Genomic DNA, 22,585 nt, shown 5'->3' with positions numbered 1-22,585 from the left:
TGTGGATTCATGTGAGATTTCTATGAGAGAACAGCAGGACTCCTTGTTAAGTCATATAATTAACCTTAATCTTTGCCCTTTATTGACAATTCTGGAACATAAACATAATAATAAAAAGGTTTGCCAGAATCTATGTATATGCATAATGTATGCACATCCATTACACATTTGTATATATGCATATATTAATCTATGTATATGCATATTGTATACCTGCATATGTATTTATATATACATATAATTATATTAGTAAAAAAAGAATTTGATGCTTCTACATACAAGTTCACTGACCATTACCTTTAAATTCCTGTCAACATTGTTCAATATTCGATATTCAATGAACATGCCAGTGAGTGTTCATTCATGTCTAATTTTGGTCCCTTCAGTATCAGAATCACTTGCCTTCTCCGTTTACATGCTGTTAGCTAATCAGAATAGCAATTGGAAATATCCATTTAATTATCTCAAAGGGGGTTTCCCAAGTTTAGGGGTGTCTCTGTAAATGAACCCCAGATCACATGACTTTAGTAATAACTGAACTCTTCCCTTCGGTTGGGTGAGGGAAACATCTAATTACGCTTTACAGAAGCAGACTTAAAAAACCAGCAATTTAAAATGGTAAAGAGCACACATAATACATAAATATTGAAATGTAACAGACGGGAAAATCATTCTGCATTTACTGTTGGATCAAACATTGTTTGGTAATATCGATCACTCTGTGACAGTCTATTTTCACACATTTTCTTCAGTCATTTTTCAGTTATCTCAGACTTCTCATGACCCCATTTGGGGTTTTCTTGGCAAAGATACTGGAGTGATTGATCATTTCCTTTTCCAGCTCATTTTATAGATGAGAAAACAGCAGCAAAAAGATGTAAGTGACTTACCCAGGGTCACACAGCTGTTAAGTATCAGAGGTCAGATTTGACTTGAGAAAGATGATGCTTCCTAACTCCAGGCTTGTCACTCTATCCACTGTACCACTTAACTACCCTTTACACATTTACTTAGATAGATGGATAGAGAAAGATAGACAGAAGGACAGTTAGATACATGTAGACACACATACATATATACACTCATATTCATATGCACATTTTTCCTTAAAAGGTATATGTGATTATTAATATAATTAAATCACAAAGTTTACTGTGAATATACAAGAACATTTTATTCATTGGCTCAGTTTACAGGAGAATAGAATTTTATAGAGCAGTTCCATAAGTGCAATAAAGTACAGTATTTTATTTTCTTTCAAATACTGCATAGTAATTACCTTTGAGAAGTGTATATTTTTATTCAATCAAATATTTGTTCTCTATCTTATATACAAAGGTATTAGCTATTCTCCAAAGTGATTTCCCTTTTATATCTAACATGCCCCTTAGGAAGTTGTTAAAACATTTTTTTTCTATTTTGATAGAGTATTGTTTTAAGAGATTGGAGCTATATTTGCAATAACCAGAGACTACCAAATAAAGTTTGTTTTAATTAACAACTGATGCTTTTTTAATTGAATTGGATTATGAATGACTTTTTTCCCCCTTAACCTAGGTTTTTTATTTGTGTGGGGAACTCCCAGTATGAGAACTCTTTCTACTAATGGTGAAGATGAGTTTCTTCTAATTCATAATTTGTTGAAATGAAATTTTGAAAAATTGTATAGTATGTGAAGTATTTCATTCCAGATTTTACTGCTGATTAATGTTTTGGCCTTTGGTTTTAAAGAACAAAATAAATCTCTTAGAATTATGCATTAATAAGTAATTCAAGAAGGTATATTTAGTGTTGGTATGAATTTTAGTAAATGGAAAAAAGTATTTCTAAATTAATGATAATTGATATATCTCATATCTTATAAATTCATGTGTATTTATATAGAAAAATATCTCCTTCTAGTAATTTTAAGCTATTAATTAGACATCCATTATTACAGTCTCTATATATGTATGTGTAAATATACATACATGTGTATATGTATGTGTATATACATACACATGCATACACATTTACATACATATACATTGTGTGTGTGTATATGTGTGTATGTAATATAAACGCATTGAGTTTCACCTAAAATTTAAAAAATTTTTTATTTGGTTGGTTTGCTTGCTTACCACATCAAAAATAGTGTATTAGCTATTGCTCCGTCAGTCACTTTTCACTTAGAAAAATGCTGTTTTGCCTCCCCATCTCCTCCTCCACCCCCCTCACGTTTAAAGAAATGTTGCTTGTAAGGAACTGAGGAATTGGATAATACAAAAGACTGTATATTATCCAGATAACTTCAATACGTTGGCAATGGAAAACATTTTCATGTGGTATGTGCAGTAAATAGTATAATTTAGTTATTTATTGAGTTAATTAACTTCAGAATGAAAATGAATGACAAACAACTTAGACTTGACCAATAAACAAAGAAAATGAAATCTTGGAAAAAATTTGTTGTACCCTTAGAACATTACCAAACTAATTAGTTTTGTTTTAATCCACTTTCATTTTGGCTTGATAAGATTAGTTCTACAGATTCCATTTTCTCCTTGGTTAATTCCCTATGTCATTATTCAGATATCTTAAAAGACTTTATTCATCAATTATCTCGGCAGTATTTCAATTGTTCATTCCTGATTGAGAATGTTTGTATACACAGAAACACACACACGTACTCACATGCACACACACACATGCATAGACACATATCACAGTATCTTCCAGCTCAGGTACTATATATATTTTTGCACATTACAGGGAGAAGCATTTGGATAAAATTTTAATGAGTTATTATATGCGGATCAGGACTTCTGTTAGAGTTAAATACTCAGTCTTTAGGCAAAAAGCACACAGAAGGGTACTTAATTCAATCTCAGTTTAGACAAGGTATGGTTTAACCCAAAAGGTTTTGTTTTGTTTTCCTCTTCCTTGACGTGAAGTACCAGGCTTAGTCTCAGTGTGTGATTGTTTGTTTGTTGGGGTTGGGGGGTGAGGTGGGGGTTTGACTCTGGAAGTGGGGAGATCTTTGGATGGGAGGAAAGGAAAGCACTAGAACTAAAGTTTTCTAGATGTCAGTTTCTGTGTACTCTTGTTGGCTTTCAGTTGTTATGGAACTATCCTAACATTATTTCACATGCAGGTTTCTACCCAGGTATCTGTGCTACAAGCTGTTTAATTTTTAATACTAATAAAATCTAAGTATTATCTATGCTCCTTTAATTTTTCTGCATTGCTTGCAAAATGTATGTATATGTGGATACATATATATTTCATATGTTCTAAAGTATATAAGAAATCTTGACCTAATATAATACTTAAATATGAATAAATGTAAATATTCCACTTTTCTTCATGTCAACATTAAATTTACAACTAACATTGTTAAAATATAACCCCAAGATTATATTAGAGAAGAGGACCTCCAATACTAAAGTAATACTTCAGGTTATTGAAGATCATGAGGTTGGATTAGTTTATCAAAATCAACATCCATCATTTTTGATACTGTCTTTTCCTCTTTCAAGTGGTACTTAGCACTGCTCTGATCCTAGCTTTACTCCCAAACCACCAGTTATCAGGTAGATTTGAATCCAGAAAGTAACACAACATGGATAATTGAAAACCTTCCTTTAAATCCATTGTAGATTTTGATGTATGTGTATGTGTATGTGTATGTGTATGTGTATGTGTATGTGTATGTGTATGTGTATGTATGTATATGTATGTGTATGTGTATGTGTATGTATGTGTATATATGTGTGTGTGTATGTGTGTATATATGTATGCGTATGCATATGTATATGCGTGTATACGTATACCTATGTATGTGTATGTGTATGTATAAGTGTATGTGCATGTGTATATGTATGTACATATGCACACGTATGTATAGGTATATGTGTATGTGTATGTATCTGTATGTACACTATATGTATACGTATATGCATGTGTATGTATACGTATGTATGTGTATGCATGTGCATGTGCATGCATATGTATACATATTTGTATGTGTATGTGTATGTATATGCATATGTATACGTATGTGTTTGTATTGTATATGTATGTGTGTATGTATATGTGTATATATATATGTACGTGTATGTGTGTGTATATGTACATGTATGTATATTGTGTATGCATGTATAGGTATATGTAAGTATATGTATGTGCATGTATATGCATATGTATGTATATGTGTATATGTATATGTATGTCTATGTATATGTGTATGTGTATGGCTGTGTCTACGTATGTATATGTATGTGTATGTGTATGTATGTATATTTATATGTATATGTATGCCTATGTCTATGTATGTGTATGTGTGTGTATATGTGTGTATGTATGTGTATGTGTGTATGTATATGTATGTGTGTATGTATATATATGTGTATATGTATATGTGCATGTATACCCACATGCGTATATGTGTGTGTATAATATTCTGGATTTTTATAATACTCAACCCCGAGCTAATGTTTCCCCTTTCATTTGCCCCAGATTCCACTAAAGAATAAGGAAATACCTCTTTATTATTGATATATGAATCAAAGCAATGTTCATATTAATTCCACTAGGTAATAGAATGCCCTTTACTTCCCTAATAATCTGCTGGAATACAGAAGACGTTTGGACCGTTCTTTTGATGGGATTTGGGTGAATGAGGGTTTTGGATTGTTGTTTTTGTTTTTGTATTTGGATGAACACGGGTCAGTAGTTTAAGTATCTGCATCCTGAGGTGGATATGGGGTAGGGTGGGACAACCGGAATAAAGAAGCAGTGGCCAAAAGGAACAGAGAAAGTTTGTAAATCATTGAGGAGACAATCTTAACTTGAATGAAAGTTTTACCAGATTAGTGGAGTGAGGAGTATACTTTGTGGGAAGTCCTAAAAAGTAGAAAAGGAGTTTGATAATAGGCAACCATAGAAAGCTTTAAAGTGGAACTGTTAAATAAACATATGGTAATTTGGATTGTTAATTGAATTCCTTTGGAAATAAAAGCTATAATTGATAGGAATAACTTCCACTACCCAGGATGGTTAGATTAAGTAAAGATTAGAATCAGAGAGACCAGGTAGGGCACTGAAGCATTAAGAGTAAAGGGTAAAGAGTCAAGGGTAAAGATGGCAAGAAATGTGTTTATATGACAGTAGTTCTTAAGGAAAAAAATATTCAATCCACAGAGAGAGGTGGGAAGAATTCTCTGGACCAAATTCTCTGCAGTGGTTAGGGATTTTGTACTATTTCCACCAGTTTATAGAGGAGGAGCTATCTGGAAAAACAGCCTGTATTAATTGGAATTACTTGTGCCATTTTACTAAGATTTTTTCTTGCCACTTTCCTAGTTCCACAAGACTTCCATCACTCCCTGTCTTCTGATCATCTTATCCCTCTAATCAAGAAGTTTCAGTAACTCCTCATTGTCTCTAGGATAAAATGCAAAGGACTCTGCCTGACATTTAAAGCTTTTCACCATTTGCCTCTAACCTATCTTTCCACATTTCACCTTTTCTTCTAACCAGCAAGCTGGCCTACTTTTGACTCCCCCTGATTGTCATTATAATTCACCATTTATGGCTCCCAGGCCTTAACAGTCTGTCCTTCATGTAGAATTCTTGCCTATCTCACCTTCATCTCTTGGAGTAAAGAGCTACTTTCAAGACACAGCTAAAGACCTTTACTAATCTTTCCAGTTATCATTTGTATTTACTTTGTCTATAATTTGCATGTAACTTATTTTTTTTACATGTTGTTTCTACCCAATAGGACATTTGCTTCTGGAAGCCAAGAACTGGTTTTTTTTGTCTTTGTATCTCCAGTACCTTGCATAAATATCATGGATAATTAATAAGTGCTTTAGAACTGAATTTTCATCTACCTTTATTTCCCTCTTCTACCCCAATAAGCAAAGTTCACATAGATGTGAATTATACAGTTTAATAAAATGGTAAAAGAAAATTCTAAAATTTTAAAGTAGATAGCATGCTGATTGTCATTTAACATTTATTAAAGGCCTATTATGTTCTAGGTGTTGTGTTAAGTGCTGAGGTTATAAACAAAGGGGGAAAAAGCAGCTAGATGGCTGGAGTCAGGAAAACCTGAGTTCAAATATGGCCTCAGACATTTCCTAGCTGTATGACCCAGAACAAGTCTATCAGTAAGTCAAGATTCTTGACCTGGAGTATGATCATGAGTATGCCTGATAGAAGGCAGAGGAAGTATAACATTTATTTAGACAGCAGAGTATCCAGTCCCGAGACCAATGACTCCAATTCAATATGGTAGTAATTATATTCTAAAACCAGTAAGCTCACCTCAATGTAGCAACAAGGAAATTATAACACAATATTATAGCAAGGAACCAAGTTATCCTATAACCTTTCCCCTGCTAGGGCCTTTCCTGTACACAATCACTCAGGAATCTTAACTGTCTGCTTGCCTACGTTCTCTGCTCCTCGCCTAGTCTGCAAAGTTCCCTGGTTTCCACTCCTTGCTCAGCAATCTCTTCTGTAGCTCTGTCCACTCGGAGTTCTGTCTTGTCTTCTGACTTCTGAGTTCTCTCTGTTCTCAATGCCTACCTTCTGGGTGTACATACTCTTTTTAGGGCCTAAGAGCTTCATGCCCAATCAGCAAAAGGGTGTGGTTTAGGCTTAGTGACTAGTAAATAAAGGGAGTAGGTCTGCCCACAAACAAACCTCTAATCAAGCTTCCCTTGATTGGCACCATTTGAGGTCTATTGAGTGGACGGGAAAGGTCTTTAATCACTGATTCACATCACAAACCTCTAATCAAGCCTTTTGTTGGCCCCACCTGAGGTCTACTGAATGGGCAGGAAAGATCTTTCACTTACTGATTGAACTCACAGCAAGTCACTTAATCCTATTTGCCTCAGTTTCTGAATCTGTAAAATGAGCCTAAGAAGGAAACTCCAGTATCTCTGCAAAGAAAACCCCCAAAGGGATCACTATTGAATAATAACTAAACAACAACCAAAAGTCCTTGCTTTCAGGGAGCTTCCAGTCTAAAGGAGAATGATTTGCTTTTACTAATTTTGCATACTGTAAATGGACTAATATATCAAATGATTAAACTATCTTGGCAGCTTAGTATAATGGATGTTGGATTTAGAGAGAGAGGAACTAGGTTCAAATCTGGGCTCTGACACTTTCTATAGGGGAATTTCCTATACAGAAATTCCTATCACTGATTCAGAAGTGCAAATCATCTGTAAAGTACATTCTCTGAGAGTTGCCTGGGGCACTGAGAGCCTAAGTGACTTGTCTAAGTCAAAGGCAGAACTTGAACCCACTTCTTCTCAGTCCTGAGGCTGGCCCATTCTACACTATATGAAAGTCCTTATCTTGGTTCTAGTACTTACTGCCAATTAGGTCTTTTTCCCAGAACTAGAGAGAAGGTAGCTACACATATATATCTCTCATTTGTATTGAAGGTAAACTAGAAACTAGAGCTCCAAACGTTTAGAATTGTAGCTTCCTGACCTATTCAGCTGCCACTTTAAAGTTTTATTTTTTATATATTAAAAAAAAAAGTTGACAAGAAATAGCCCTTGTCATTCTAATAATGACAGGGGTAACCTTTTTGAAATGCCCCAGTACAGTTCTGCTGTTTGCTGTGTCTCAGGGTGTCCCCAGCAGAGTTCCGATATTATCATCACTTCTTAAGAGCAAAACCGAGTTTGAAGCTTTTAGTGAAAACATTCTTTAAACCAGTCTTGGTATGTACTGTTATAGGAAGCATGAGAAGAAGAGAAAAATACTATAGAAAAAAACAATTTAGTTTATAGCTAAATATTTTTTAATATATCAGCAGAAGACAACTAATATTTTCAAGTCAGAATTTCTTTTAAAAGAAATACAGAACTTTGGTCATTAAAATCAAATTATATCATTTAATAGAGTTAAAGTATAATAGTAATTGAAAACATCTTTTTAATTTTGAAGTTCACTGGATTGCATTTTAAATGAACAAATTACAGTTGGCAAAACTGTGTTAAGAAGGGAATGAGGTACATTAGTGGATTCAAGATTGTCATTTCATTTGTTTAATGTACATTCAGCACAACCTACTTTTATTCAAGGAATTTAGGAGCCATGGTGTTGAAGTGCTTAAATGTCTGTAGTTTATGAGCTTGCCTTGGATTAGAGCCTGGGATGGATGCATAGTCGAGCTTAAGAGTGAGGGAAAAATAACTAAATTTAAGACAACGGTCTTCAAAAAATGTTATTCATGTTTTCCTATCTAGAATGTCACTGGATCTTGGCCATGCTTGAGCACGCTCATACTCATGAAATGAAATTTGGTAATTAATATACCGTGATAACTTGTTCTCTTACCTTGTTACAGATTATACCCATAACTGGGCCATCCTAGATCGAGGTATCTCATCTTTCCTTCCCAAGAGTATTAAAATAGTCATCTAAATGAATGTGTCTCCTTAAATGTCCTGTAATCTATTGCAAATAAGTGGAACCAGTTAAAAATGTTTGGTTTTATCTTTGTAAATCCATCACTAGAAATAGAGGGGCCATCCCCAGTCATCCTGATGTGTATCTGGCCACTGGACTCAGATGGCCCTGGAGGGGAAAGTGAGGCTGGTGACTTTGCACAGCCCCTCCATGCCCCCCACTTAAATCCAATTCACTTGCATGTCATGGCATCATCTCCATGATGTCATGGTCCTCTTTGAGAAAGAAGGACAAACAGCAACAACGGGAAGTAGAAAAGGAAATCCCTCAAAGAGGACTTAGCTTTCCCATTAGTGCCTATGAGGAGCTTACATCTTATAAAGAACTCACCTACATGAAAAAAACACACATAGTGAGGATGAAAGTCCTTGTATTTTCAGGTAAAAAAAGAATTTTTCTTATTGTTACCTCCGCAGTGGACAGGGATCAACAGTGGAAGCATGATTCTCTTTGTGTTTACTGTTTCTTTGAAGAGCTTTTGGGCTGTTGTGCAGCTGTTTCAATCATGTTCAACTCTTCATGACCCCACCGGGGTTTTCTTGGCAAAGATACTGGAGCAGTTTGCCATTTTCTTCTCCAGTTCATTTTAGAGATGAAGAAACTGAGGCAAGTAGTGTTAAGTGACTCACCCAGGGTCACACAGCTGGTGACTGAGGCTGGATTTGAAATCAGGTCTTCCTGACTTCATGTCAGGCTCTAGCCACTGGACCCAAGCCACCTGCTCCTTTGAAGAGGTAGGAGAGTATTATAAGTTAATGCTTAGCGTAGTTGACTTCATTTAAGGAAATAAGACAATATACGTTACCTATAATCGGTAGAGGCAGAATGGGGTCAACAGCTGGCAGGCCCTCAGATCCAAGATGACCCGGGTTCATGTCCTGCCTCTAGCACATGCTGTGTGACCTTGGGCAAATCACTTAATCTCTCAATGTCCTCGGCAACTATTTAAGATTATAAATTTCAGAGAAGTTGCTGGTCTGCACTGGTGGAGGGAGTTTCCTCCTCCAGGAGTCTCCTATAACAATGAAATCACACTTTTAGTCCCTATCGTCTATACTTAATACTCATAGCTGGAGGTGATTTTTTTTCTCTGTCAAAGTTATTCATAAAATATAGCCATGACTACATGTAGATCAAGACAAACCAATTGCATATAACTTCTGTTTCTCCCCTTTTGATAAGTTTCAGCTTATAATGGAAATAATTTTAGTAAATACCTGAAATAACTTAATCTAGTATAAATTTTCCTTCACCAACTCATTTGAAATGCAAAGAAAAGAGGGTGACATACGAAACTTAAATGATGCCCATATCTGGCCAGGACCTGAATTTGATCTTTTTTGTAATCCTTTAGAATAAGACTTTTCTTTGGCTTCATGTCTAGTAGTCCTTTATATTGTATTATAGTTCTAATTTTTTTTTGTTATTAAATGGATATACATTCCTTTGTCCTTTTAGGAATTCAATTTCAAATTAAAATCAAAATCAAGAACAATTTTGTTTAATATCTCTGTATATGGAGAAAAAAATCCTGGGTTTGAATTCTGTTAATTCTGCTTATTTCCTGTGTGTCCTGGGGGAAAGTAATTTCATTTCTCTAGCCTTCAGTTCCCTCACCATTTTTATAGTAGAAGAAAGTTGCCTCAGATAATCTTTAATTCCACCAATTCTGTTACCTCCCTAAATGTTGATCAAATGATGAATGTATCTAATTGATTATAAAAATTCCACAAGGAAATATATTCTCATGGCATTTCATTTCAAAATGTGAAATTTAGAATATTTAACATGTTTCCAAGTTAAATGCCTTTGCAATCAAGAAATTTTGAGGCTTATTCATCACTCATCATTGAAGATATAAAACCTGTACATTGTGGAAATAGCTGATAATATGTATTATCAGGGATTCCCATGACTTTTTCATAGAGAGGCAAGAAGACAAGAATTGTCACATTCAGTAATTGCTACTTCTTCATACAATTGATTATTTTAAATTATAGACTCCTTCAATATTGGGTTAAAAATATATATTGTCATGAAATGAATGGAGTAAAAAAATGCTAGAAAGAAAAATTACATCTCCAACACACATTATATGGGTATGTCCCTGAAGGGAAACTTTGACAAAGCTAGGCTACTTTAAGAGCAATTATATTTAACTTTAATTCAGTTACTGATATCTTTATTACAATGAGTAACATTACTAATTTCACTTGTAGGGATGTTAGCTTTCGAAATCTGTCAGACTTTCATCTCTCATTCTATGATCCTGTGATCCTTTGATTTGTCCATACCTTCTCATCCTGGGTGATTCTTATTCTCATGCTTCTATAAATGCTGAATATACCATCTGTCCAATGTGTTACAGATGTTTGGAATTAGGATCAGAAGTCCTCAATTCTGTTATTTACTACCTATGTGACACTGGGCCAGTTACTTAAGTTTTTTAACCTCAGTACCTCATCTGTAAAAATAAGTTATTGGAGTCAATGATCTGTAAGGTTATTCTAGTTCAGAGTATATGAGATACCTCTCCCTCCATACACACACATGTATATATACACACGTACATATACACACATTTATATACATATACACATGTACACACATGTGTGCATATACATAAGTATATGTGTACATATATTACATGTGTGTGTGTGTGTGTGTGTGTGTGCAATCAGGCAGAATACCATCTTTTATCCTTCAGTATTGTGGAAGGACCAACCTACCTTCATTGTTAGGCATTGTTGGTTACCTTTTACAGATTTTTGTGATCTATGTCCTGGTGAACACCTGTTGGCAAGCTTACAGTGCCTTGTTTGTGTCTTATTTGATATTATCAACCTTACGGTCATCGAACAAAGTTATTCATCTGGTTGTATCCATTAAGAAGCATAAAGAGCCTTAACATATACATGGAAGACACCTTGTTGAAGGGAACCTTTAAAGATGCATTTTGCTCTATCAAATCTTATGATTTTTTATGACCCAGTAAATCTGACTTTGAAATAGAACCTTGCATAGTCTATGCTTGTCAGTCAATTATCTCACTGTGAAGATTTGTTCTGCTAGAGAAAATTATTTGTGAAAACCTGCTATTCTTTCCATAAATTTTCATCAAGCACACCCTTGATGTAAATGAGGAAAAATATAATTTAAAAAAAGAGTATCTATATCAACTACACTTCCACTATACCATCAACACCTTAATTAGGGCATATACTACTGACAGGAGTTGGAATATTTTCTTTTCAGATTGATGGGAGTAAGGAATATTTGATCAGTAATCATAAGCGATGTCACAGAAGTAGGGAATGAACATCTGCTGTATTTAGAGTTGAGTCTTGAGAAAATATGTTTGAGAATGTTGTAAATGTTCCTCAATCAAGTAATCTTTCTATGAAAAATTGTGTGGGCTGTTCAACAGCTGATGTACGAAATGTGAAAAGAGTTCAGTGGGTTCGAATCACTGAGAAGAAAAGGCATAATCTATGTATTTTTGTAAAGCTGTTCATAATTTTTTAATAGTACAGTAGTAGAACAGGGACACAATGTAGTGTTCCAGACTTTTTTAAAATGAATTTAAAGCTGGGAAGATCTTGGTGCAAGTATTTCTTCTGAAAGATACTGACCATGAGACTCTGGGTAGGTCATTTAAGCTCTCAAGTTACCCAATTGACTCTTTAAGACTAGTAAATTACAGGGAAATTGTTCATCTACATCAGTAGGAGGCATTCCCATACCAAAAGCTACATTTATAGATGAAATCACAAGTCTAAATGGGGAAAAATAGTTATTGAGAAAGAGGTCAGAGGAATATTCTTTGAGTAATTGAGATGTCCTCAAAATAAATAGGGGCAGAAGAAAGAATGTGAAGAGGGAGAAAAGGAGATCACTGCCACTAAGCATGCTCATTAAATGTTGATGTCAGCAGCATTACTGAGTCAGGATGGAAATCATATGAAAGAAAACTGAAGCGGCCAGAGGAGAAAAGCTGTTATTTTGGGCCAGGCCTAAATCAGACCAACCGAGGATTTCAAACCAGTGCTGGGAACAGAACAAACACTCATCAAATACAATAAAAACGCCTTCACCTATAACAAAGGATTAAAAGTGTATAATTGCAAAAGGCACATTACACTCTTTTGCCTCAGTGTTCATTAGCGAGGCAATTCTCAGTCAAAATGATGTGCTGCGGATCCATGGAAACTCTGCCAAATATCAGCAATGCCTTTTTCTCACATGCTGGGTTTATTTTACATCTCATCCCCTGGATAAACCAAGTCTCAAGGAAGGCCTCCTTGTCTCCCTAAAAAGGAAAATGAAACAAGAAACAAACCAAAAACACCTAAGCCTAAATGCTGTTAATACCACATCCCACCATTTGGGGACAAAGTTTGCAAAACAACCTTTATCTTGGGAAGAAGCCTATCATAAGCATCAATGCCATGAAAGTCTCTTAAACTGTATAGCTCATTCAATGAAGGTACCACCAAGGTCAGTTCACAGTAGATCTACCAATGTACAGTAGTATTGGTGAATAGGAGCAAAACTAGGACCATCAGGGCCACACTACCAGTGATTGTACCTACAATGGTGTGTGTCCCCATTCTCTTTAATGAGTACAGGTTAACTGAGGCAAAAAAAGCTAATATGTTATATGCTTCTTACATGCAACTTGTCCTGGAATCTAAGTAGACATCATGGCTTGTTTCTTACCACCACACATTTTGCCCACTGACTTGCCAGTCAAGACCCTCCTAAACATTCCTGGTAGCCCCATCAGAGGGATGATAGCAAATCTTTGCCACTTTAAAGGACTTTATTGTGGAGTTGTACCCTTTCTTCTATAAGAGGAATGAATGAAGCTTTTCTTTTACCTTGATACAGATAATTAAAAAATAATACAGAGGTGAATAAAACATTTTATTTGAATACATTTCATGGGAAAGAGAGACCTAAAGAAAATTAAATAAGTACAGTTATTGAGAAAAGACCAAGTAGTAAAATTGGTTCCCTTATGGCTATAGGGAAGAAAGGAAGGAAGGAAGGAGGAAAAAAGTTGAATTGAAGGGTAGAAGAAAGACCAGAGAGTGATCCTCAAGGATTAAAAAGATCTAAGAATCTAAAGTTTTGAGAGAATCTTAAATGAATCAGGAGAACAAAAGGAGGAAGAAATCAATTAATATTGCATTGACTAAATCTGTCATCCTCTGATGAGTGGATCGATATGTTTTGTGCTAAGAATAAGAGAGGAAAGTGAAATGAGCAGAGAGAGGGAAGGCAAGACAAAGAGTCAGTCAAAAAGCATGCATTCAGTGCCAATCACTGTGCTAAGTATTGGAGATACCAAAAGAAAAAAGAAAAAAGAAAGAAATACAACAACACCACAACAAAGCTCAAACCCAAACAACAAAACAACAATAAAAACATGGTACCTGCCATCAAGGAGCTCATGTTCCAATTGGAGAGAAAACATGTAAATAAACTGATAGACTTCCATCAGTCTGGAGATAATTGTAGGGAGGAGAATACTTTCTTAATGAATTGGGAGTGAAGTGTGAGGAGGGGAAGGAGGGGCTACTGGAGAATGAAAAACAACTATAGAGAAGGGACAGAAGTGCAGTGGAATTTCAAGACATGTTTCATCATTTGCATGAAATCCAAAAGGGTTATATATCTCAGGAATGCGTCTGACCTTATGAGAAGGAATTCTACATGGGCTTCTAATACTTAAGGGAGTTGGAAGGGGAGAAGAGGATGGTCCAAGAATTAGAGACAGATTTCTGGCCTTGGAAGCTGTGAGAAATCATTGTAAAACTTAAGGAGAGAACTGGGCCTCATAAAGGGGAATCCACAATGATTTTCAGCACTCAAACCTACTTCTGGAACAAACTGATATTTCTAAGAGAGAGGCAGTTTATGGGGAAAAAATCCCAGAAATAAATAACTCAATTAATTAAATGAAGAAATAAATAAAAATGAATGAATGACTATAAAAGGAAAAGGAAGCATTCAATGAAACCTTCAGATAAGATAAAAAGTGTATATATATATATATATATATATATATATATATATATATATAGTAGTGATATATAGTGTGTGTGTGTGTGTGTGTGTGTGTGTGTGTTTCTGTTTGGGAAGCTCAGACTTGGCTTTCCAGAAGCTCTCTTTTTATGATAGACATAAAGAGTATAAAGAATGAACAAAACAAGAATGGGTATAGCCCAAGACTGGGAGATTAGAATTCATAATGGAAAATAAAGCTAGATGGCAGGTTGGGGTCAGATTCTATTTTCAAGTTAAATGGCTATTTCCTGGTGGAAAAGAAAAAACTAGAACAAATAAATAAACACAATCAATTGAATAATACCCAGTAAACAACTAACGCTACTTCTGTCTGTAGTTCCCAGTAGTCTTTTCCCAATCAGTATGAATTCATTTTTTAAGTTATGTCTAACATTCAGACCTGAATATTTTAGTGTGTATATGTATATATTTTATATATGTACATATATGTGTGTGTTGAATATATGAATATGTGTGTTGTACATGTATGAAAATATATGTATATATGTATATATACCTATACATACATATATTCATCTGCTTTGTCCTGAAAATCTCCCCCCCAATCTATATTTTAAGTAGAGCAAGTACCATGTTAGTGATTCTAGATACTTGGGAAATGAGTAAGGAGCAGGATATCAGCTTGCCCTCTTTTAAAGAACACATAACTTTCTGGTTCACTTAAACCCATTATTATTTTTCTGATACTACCTACAATAGGTACATCATTTTCAGCAATGCCATTCTCTGACATTGACCAACTTTCTTTTCTCTTCTTCCTGTGTAAGTGCAGCTTGCAAAAGTTGGCTTGTATGCTTGAATTCGCAAACCCACATTTTGTTGGCCTCTTACCTTTCGTTGCTTAATTGTTGTTCAGAAGCCTTGAAATTATCCCTGTTTAGTTTTTATAGGCCAACAGAGAAATGCAAGTTTTCCATTTTCAGAATGAAAAACACATTCAGACATACCAACCAAACTTTTAAAAGAATTATGCTTATTTTGCCTTTAATTTTCAGCCTTCTCTTTACATATTCTTAGGTTCTCTCTTTTTTTTTCTCCACTCTCCTCCATCATTATATAACTACTGTATCCTATCCTCCTCCTCACTCCCTTATTCTATTTTTAAGTAGTTCTCTAAACAGAGATAGAAGCAATAAGGAAAACAAATTCTCTTATGTGAAATGAAAACATTAAATGCTGTCATTCATTATTCTCACCTAAAATTTCATCCTCTGAGTCTCCTTACTCCCCTTCGTTATCAAGGAGAAAAAGAATACTAATAAGCCAAAAACAGATTATTAAGAAATGAGGGGTCAAGATATTTTTCTTCATATTCCTTATCCCAAATGAATATGCAAACTTGATTGAAATATGGCCTTTTTACTCTGTCAGTGTGCTTTGTGAGATTTTTACAGAATGATAGTTGCTTTATAATTATAATGAATAGAAGCAATAAATCTTCTGAAACCAGAAATGATTTGAAAGAGGGTCAAAGGTACACTTGCATATTGTTCATCTAAATTTTATTCAGGATTAGTAGAAAAGTGCCAATCAAAGCTACTTCACATTGGTAAGACTATTCTCATCTTACAAATTACATCCTGTCTTCAGCCTCTTGATTATAGATGCCCTGAGTGGCCAGAATAACTCCTCCCCCTAACTTAATCCTGAGGAGGGAATGTACATTTTGGTGTAAGAGTTCATTGAGGAAGTGTAGAGTAGTGATTAAAAAAAACCCGACCTCAAAAGCCAAAAAGATCTGGTTTTCGAGTCCTTCTCTCTGACCTATACTGATTGAATGATCCTGTACAAGTCACTTGAATTCTTGGTCCCCAAGGCCACTTTAAGAGACTATTATTTGCAGACAATGTGCTAACCTGCAATAGGAGAAGGAGTTCCCACATCTGGGAGTTCTAAACCAATAGCATCACAAGTCCAGTCCTAGTACCCCAAGTAACTGTTGTTAGAACTGATGCTCTGTTTCTATAAGTAAATAAATCCAATAGTTTTTATGTAATAACATTTGGTGAGTAATTCTTTGTTCCATAGAAGCCACACAAATTATGCAGATAGAAAAGTAATTGAATAAAGAGGACAGCTGAGAAATAATCTAAGGGAAATACCAGCATTTTGTTCCACTCAGAGAAATTCAGAATGAACAGACTGGACATTTGGGCCATTAAGGAATATTCTCATCCTGAATCTGTGACTTTGACCATTGCACGTTATATTTAATTTACTAAGTAGAAATATAAATACAGATCTATTGTTATATGGTGAGTGAATTAAAACTATAATAATTACCTGGATTAACATGGAATCTGTTTAGAGTTATTGTGAGAGGAAAAAAGATGCCAACACTAAAAGTGGCCAAGATATTAGGAGAAAACTTGAATGTTTTATAATGTAATATCCAGTTATATATTTTTTTAAAGACAACAAGCAGTATTGTATACATGTGATAATCCTTAATCCCTTCTTCCAAGTCATAGCCTCCTCTATTACTAATCAAACAAAAAAAAAAGAATTAAAAACATGCAAACAAAAGGTTAGAAAACTTTCTTAGGATCTCAATTTGTTCTTCTAATGAACAGCATCCCTTTGCCCTAGCTAATTTTTAATGGGATATTAATGAAATTTAAGCAAAAATGGCTATTATTATCTCTATGACATTCACTTGCAATAAAAAATAATTCTGTTGCAGAAATTTAGCTTGTAAAAAAGACATACTAACCAGGCACTCAGGTGGCATAGTGGATAGAGTGCAAGGCCTGGAGTCAGGAAGACCTTGGTTCTAATCTGGCCTCAGATACTTCCCAACTGTGTGACTCTGGGCAAGTCACTTAATTGTTTGCCTCAGTTTCCTCATGTGTAACAAGAGCTGGAAAAGGATCTTTGCCAAGAAAACCCCAAATTAGGTCATGAAGAGTCAGACATGACTGAAATAACTGAACAACAACAAAGATATACTTCTATCTTTTCCATGGAGAAAGTACACAGACACACACACACACATATGTCATAGCAACAGGCATTTATTAAGTGCTGCTATGCACCAGACACTGTGCTGAGCTCCGATGACACAAAGAAAGGGAAAGAAAAAACAACACCAAATAATTGTTACTCTTAAATGTTTTAAGCAGGGTCTTTTTCACTGTTGCTATTATTTTAAATCAAACCAATATGATCTATTACACCCAAATAAAAAAGAGCTCCTTAAGGTATTTTAAGTCAACATTTATAGGAGAAATTGGTCTGCAGTGCAATTTTTAACCTTTTGGATTCTTAACCTCTTAGTATAGTTATAGTACAGAAGGTCCCTATTCTATAAAAGCAGCATTACATATTGCCAATAAAATCTTCAAGAAAGGACATCTACATATAAAACTCAGCATAGACTTTATTGGGCCAAGGTATTTTATTAGCTCTCTGCTCTTTAATGACTGAGACAATTTTAGGGCTGTTTAAAAGATAATTTAATTTGTCCACTATAACACATGGGTGATTTCAACTTTTTATATAAAAAATTTACCATATTTGGATCACTATTGTGATCATAAGGGGTTTTGGAGAAATATCTAAAGACTAATAAGTCTAAGATAAAAATCGAGTATTTTGAATAAGTTTCATCATAGCTAAACTAAAGATGGTATTAAAGCTATGAGAGGCAGTCTGTAATATAGTAGATATAGGGCTGGCCTCGGAATCAGGAAGAACTGAGTCCAAAGTTCCATCTCTGATACATATTAGCTGTATAACCCTGAACATGTCACAACCTCTCAGTGACACAGACAAATCTCTAATACTCTAAGCTGTAGAGAAGGTACCAACTTATATTGGTAAGGGGAACTTCCTCATTGGGGAGTTCTCTATTCCAAAGAAAAAATGGACTTGATCTCTATCCCTATTATAGTGATTTATAATCAGATAGACTGGGAATTCAAACTGTAAGATATCCTAAAAGTGTTAGTACACTCAAACTTTTGTGACAACCTATATTTAAGCAGAATTTTCCATTCTCCTGCGAGTTTCCCTGCCATTGTAATCTCAATAAAGCAGACATATGAAAATATATATGAAACAGAATCTCCTTTCAATACCGAGAGCTTATTGTTTTACAAATATGCCAATTTTTCATAGAAGAAACCATATGGATTACAGATGATCACAAAGCAAAGCTATTTATATACTGTTGTTTCTGTGAGACATCCAGCAAAATTCTGCAGTGATTCAATAAAATTTCATCAAACATTTGTTAAACACCTACCTGGTGCAAGGCAGTGTTCCAGGATATAGGGATACTGCAGTATTCTAATACTATGCTTCATATGGTTGCTGGTTTTGGTGGTTTTGTCATAAATTATAATAGGCCACAAAGTATTATCATTGAGGACTTATGAACAAGAAATGGCATAAAATATATCATCCAGTATGTCTGATCAGGAAAGTAGAGATGCTAGTTATTCCTGTAATGAGAGTCAGGGTGAATATTAGTCCTGCATTTTCCAGACCATATTGTCTGCACTCAGACCATCCTTTTCATCCTCCTCATCCTCTCCAACAAGACATTGTTCTTGGTACCCCAGGCTCTTACAAGTGAACTTTTGCCTCATCTTACCTGGAATCTGGCTTCCACAAAATTCTTGTATATTTTCAGACTATACCACTGTGAGACTCCCAACCCTTCCTCATTTTTTCTAGCTCCTCTGTATATATTAATTTTCCTCATTAGTATGTAAACACCCTGATGTCAGGGACTATCTTGCTTGCTTATATTTGAATGCCTAGTTCTTAGCACAATGCCTGATACATAATAGTTTCTTAATTATTTTCTTATTCATTGACTGGTGCTTATTGGATGGCAAAAAGACCTAGAAGAATGCCTCTGGTACTTAGGATTGATTCCATATGGAGAATTTATGGGAGGATGTGTAGGACAATAGACAAAATGACCATAATTACTAGATGAGAAGATGTGCATACCTTTTGACCTTATCACAGATTAAGGAGCATCACATTATCTGGAGTATGTGTTAGGATGATGTCAGGATATATGGAGTCGTAGCCTGGGAGGTTGACAATTTCCTTATCTAAAGGTGGTTAAACATGTAAATTGTTGATTTCTTGTCTTATACCATCAGTGATCAGGCATGTCTATGACTTTGGGTACTATATACCCTCTTGTACTGTTTTAAGAAAACAGAAACATGGGTCAAGAATGAGATAATAGCATAAACCCACAAAACTTGCTACTCATTCATTTTTCAGCACCTTGCAATCTGGCTTCAATCTCATTAGAATGAAATGTCTCTACCCAAAGTTATCAATTCTTCCATAAATAATGCATCAAATTATGTTCTTTTTACTACTTATTCTCTATGACATCTCTGTAGTTTTCCAGGAGGCTACTCATGACAACTCCTGCCTATTGAATGTCTTTCCATCTCCTTTGTGTTTGTGACGTTACTGTATCTTAATTTGCCCCCTACCTCTCTAATTCCTTCTCCATAGAGTTAGACCAAGCACCACATAATGACTATATTTTGGGCCCTCCTGGCTCAGAGTAACTTTCTCTTTTGACCAGCAACCTTGAGGGTCTTTCCTTCCCAGTTTGATTTTTTTTTTAAATTAAAGGGGCCATCCCTTGAATCACTTCTTTAAAAAGAGGCCTATTCACTGGATGGGCATTACCTCATTCAAAGTGAGAATCTGAAAAGGCCTTAACCTAAAAGGGCCAGGGTCTCCCTTTGCCTCCTGGGCCATCTCCAGTTGTCCTGATGAGTATCTGGCCACTGGACCCAGATGGCACTGGAGGAGAAAGTGAGGCTGGTGACCTTGCACTCAAATCAACATCAACTGCAAGTCATGTCATCATTTCCCTGATGTCATGTTCCTCTTCAAAAACGAAGGACAAACACAACAACAACAGATAGATCATAATCCATCCTCTGTTTCCTTGATGGACCAGGATTTTTTTTCTCTTGTTGACCTCACCCTTTATCATGGTTTCAAGTAATGTATCTCTGAAGATGGCTTCTAAATTTATATTCGGCTGTAATCTCTCTCTTGGAATCTAGTTGTGAATCATCAACTACCTGCTAGACATTTCTTTTTGATAGTCAGGTAGATCTCTGAAACAAAATCTATCCAAAATTAACTCATTATTTCTTGACCCATCCATTCCCAACCCAAAGCTGCCCCTACTCTCCCTAAAGCCTTTGTTTCTGTGGAAGACAGTACCATGATCCTAATCACCAGTATTCACAAATTTAGAGTTGTCTTTGATTCGTCCTGCTGGCTTGCCTCTCACATCCAGTTTCTTGTCAGGTCAATAAATCAATCGGTAAGCATTTATTAAATTGCTATTATGCTCAAGGAATCAAATTAAGTATTTTTGGATAACCAATGCAAAGATGAAATAATTCCTACTTTCAAGAAACTTAATTCTAAATGAAGAGACAAGTACATTCACATACCTATGTGTCTATATTCTATGGGGAATGAGATAAGGAATTAATCAATTTAAGACAAATAAAAGGATGACTGAGCTGCAGTGAGGGCCCAGTTAAAGTTGGCTAACATGATTTTTAGTGTATCCAATCAGCGACACTGTGCTACTTCCTTCAGTGCCAGTGAACGGGAAGTCATAAAAAATAACCCAGGCCTTGAATTAGGTGGAATTGTTGGACCTGGGTTGCCTTCACCTTCAAATGATTCTCATCAAATCTGCTTCCACAACATCTCTTGTATCCATCCCCTTCTCTCCATATCATTTCATTTCTGGACAATTAAAATTGTTTCCCAGTTATCCTCTGTTTTTTTGCATTTTCTTCTCTCTAACTCATAGATAGAGGAGATGCCAAAACAATCTATAAGGTCTAGATCTGACCATGTTACTCTCCTGCGTAAAAAAGTTCAGTGGCTTTCTGTTGACTGTAGGATAAAATAAAAATTTCCTTTGAGGTCCTCAAGAGTGTGGCTCCTACTTATCTGTATAATCCGAGTTATTGGTAATCACTTTAAATACCTTATGTTGCAGCTGAATGAAATGACTATGTGCTCCATGGATTCAACCTTCTCTGTACATTTGAATGAGAAATCATCTCCATGCCTAAAGCACAATTGTTACCTTTTTTAGAGCTTCGGGACAGGTACCCAGTCCTATGAAAAGCCTTTCTCAGTACCCTCTGGATTTTATTCCTCCCTCCATCTTCAGTTTTCCTTGCATTAGAATTCTTTGTATCATATTTCTCCATCTCCATCCCCAGAATGAGTCTTGAATGAGTCTTTTTTTCCCATTTGGTTCTCTCTATTTCTGTCATCTAGCACAACACTTTGCAAAGAGAACAACAAAAACAATGATTAATATTTCTCTTTTGAATTGAATTGAGTATATACTGTATTAAAAGTCAAACTGATAGAATACTCCTTATTGTTACTTCTTTCTCTGATCCATTTTGATCTAAAATATTCCCCACTACAAATTCAATCCATTGCCCATAGTTCTATCCGTTGGGCCCAGCAGACAAAGTCCAATCTCCTTTCTTCTTTACAGGTCTTTAGTATTTCCAAAAGAAATTATAATTTCTCAACTAAGTCTTGTTTTCTCCAAGATGAATAGCATTAGTTTTTTCAATCTGTATTCTTACAGGAAGGTTTCAAAGTCCTTCACTGTCTTGATGCTCCAATGAAGACAGTCTCTTACTATTCTCTCCCTCATATTGAATTTTAAGTCATATTTCAAGTCATAATGGAAAAAGTAGCAGCTTCGGAGTCAGAGGGCTCAATTTCCATATCTTTGTGAGACCATGAGTAAATGTGGGCCTTAATTTCTTCATTTATGAAACTAGGAAGTTGGAGGAGATGATATATGAAGTACCTTACTGATCTAAGTTGCATAGTAATAATCAACTGCTTTTTTTTGCTTTATCTTTTTTTGTCTGAAGCATATCTTGGAAGAAAGAAGCAGATGCAAAATAGAACTAAGTAGTTCTAACATCTCTCTGTTATCTATTAATATTATCCCATT

The 22,585-nt window shown here is 35.2% G+C and overlaps 1 protein-coding gene across 6 annotated transcripts in view; it reads left to right on the top strand.

Moving 5' to 3' along the window:
* DMD (dystrophin) overlaps nucleotides 1-22,585 on the top strand; it is a 1,925,924-nt gene that overhangs the window by 36,527 nt on the left and 1,866,812 nt on the right. The gene's annotated exons all lie outside the window — the stretch shown is intronic.

Source organism: Trichosurus vulpecula, chromosome 2, assembly GCF_011100635.1.
Source record: "Trichosurus vulpecula isolate mTriVul1 chromosome 2, mTriVul1.pri, whole genome shotgun sequence".
Taxonomy (NCBI): domain Eukaryota; kingdom Metazoa; phylum Chordata; class Mammalia; order Diprotodontia; family Phalangeridae; genus Trichosurus; species Trichosurus vulpecula.
The sequence above is the reverse complement of the archived record's forward strand: the minus strand, read 5'-3'. Positions and strand labels throughout refer to the sequence as shown.